Below are 2,317 nucleotides of genomic sequence, written 5' to 3'. Positions count from 1 at the left end.
AAAAAAAAAAAAAAAAAAAAAAAAAAAAGGAGCATTTTGCGTAGGTCTTTTTGTACAACAAAAGAACAGCGTTGTTATTGTACTTTGTGATTTTTATAGAAACATACTAAAGCGTCATTTGGTGGAACGAAAATACGGAAGCATAATTCAGCGGTGACAGCAACGTTGTGGTGGAGGTCGCCCATTTGGCAATACAATACAGTTCAAGCCTTTTTCGTATATTTTGGATAGTACTTATGAGGATACCAAAGGCACATTGCGGGAACGCAAGGCAGGTTTTAATTTGAGGGGGGGAGAAATACGCATACTTTCCTATGCTTTGCCCTGCCATGACTGCTAATGAGGTTGCCAATGCGGGGACTTTGAAAGAATGCTTCGTGAAGAAGACGAACACTGTCCAAATAGTTGCAAAGGTGTGCATGGTACCAGACAAAAGAGGGTTTGTGAAGGAATGCAGATTTTCCTGTATGGAATTTGTTCTTGCGCATGTAATTCACTCCATTTGGAGGAACATTTTTCTTAACTTGAAATATTTTAATTTTTAAAACTCGCTGAGGGGTGAACCTTTGTTTGGGTAAATAGGGCACATCAGTTGTGCGTCTTTTTTTTTTTTTGTTAATATGCAAATTGGTAACATGTGTCCTCCTTTTTTTTTAAATAATTAGCAAGAACATGAGGGGTCATTTCAGTTTCGCACGCATGTTCGTTCAATCATTTCGATACGGAATACGCGGAGTGGGGAACCAAGACAGCTATGCTTGCTCACCTTCAGACCGTGCAGCAACAGCTTACTCCAAGGGAAAGCCCAATACAAGAACGTGCGCCACGTATTAAAGCAGTGTAGCGTAGGGCCTTCAGGGTTTATGGTTTGCTTGCTTCCTGGCGGCCGCAATAGCAATTGGGTTCACATTATATTTTGTGTGAACTGTAACTGCGAAGTCGATGTGTTTACGGGGTGAGTATTCATTTGTACGAAACATGGAACGGAGCGAATCCCCCCTTCATTTGTGCCTCGCATCCGTTGTTCTCATTTTTTGACATTACTGAATGGTCCCCTTTGGAATGATTGAGAAGTGGTAGGAGAAGAGCCAGACAAGCCCGGGTGCTCATCCGCAGGGGAAAACGGGAAAATGGAAAAACATAAGCATGTAGTAACGAATAACGGAATAACGTAGTAACTTAATGGGGAACGCATTTTCACCTTACCTGCTCATATATATTTTTTGGCAACGGCTAACCCCCTTTCGAAGGGGGCAAAAGACGATTAGGCAAAAAAGAAAGCTCACTTGTAAAAGTTTTTGCGAAGCAAACGGGGGGGGAAGCCAAATGGATAAGGGAATCTATCAAAAAAGAAAAAAAACAAAAAGAAATATAAACTGTCCGAAGAAGAGAAAGTCTCAAATTTTCCTTTTCATTTTTAGCTAGTTCGACTTTTTTTTTTTTTTTTTTTTTTTTGTTCTGGCTAGCCAATTCAAGTAGGCGTAAAGCGGAACATACTTTCACATTTCCCAAATAGAGGGTCACACATAAGGCGCTGCACATGTATACTTACGTAAATGTGTACTCAAGAACACATGTGCATGTGCACATCTGTGCGGAGTGGTTTTCTCCGTAGCTGCCACTTACACGATTAGGACAAAAAAACAATTACGTGAAAGCCAAAGTTATAAAGAAAATGCCCTTAACTGCAATACGTTTTTCATAGAGGAAACTTTTGGGGGGCGCAATTTGAAAGACTGAGCACGATTGAAACCGAACCCCCAGTGCCGATAAACCGATGGAATTAGAAATTGGCAAAATGCGTTGCACGTATATTAATACGTCGGATCCTTTTTAAGGCAATTTTTGAGAGACGAGGAAAAGGTGCTTTTCTGGTTAGGGTGTCTTCACAGGGAGGCAACTCTAACATATCGTTCGGTAATTGTGCAGCCTAGTTAACAGGAAAAGCAAAATATTAAAATGTTCACACATGCCAGGTGCTTCCCAAACATGTGTATAACACCATTCCGCGAAAATCTGTTAAAACAAAATTGGACTTTATTTTCCCGTTCCTCGAACAATCGATGGGATGACAACCATTACTATCACTCATGAAACTTAGGTGGCACTGTGCGGGATCGCAAAAAAAAAAAGAAAAAACACATCTCTTCTATTGTGTGTCCATTTATTTAGCACTTTCCTAGGAAATGTAAAAATTATCAGATTTTTTTTTTTTTTTTTTTTTTTCCGGAAAATTTTTAAATTTAAAAATGATAAATTTTTTTTAAGTTTTTAAAAAAAAAAAAAAAAAAAAAAAAAAAAAAAAAAGGAGCATTTT

The sequence above is a fragment of the Plasmodium fragile genome, assembly GCF_000956335.1.
Source record: "Plasmodium fragile strain nilgiri unplaced genomic scaffold supercont1.6, whole genome shotgun sequence".
NCBI lineage: Eukaryota > Apicomplexa > Aconoidasida > Haemosporida > Plasmodiidae > Plasmodium > Plasmodium fragile.
The sequence above is the reverse complement of the archived record's forward strand: the minus strand, read 5'-3'. Positions refer to the sequence as shown.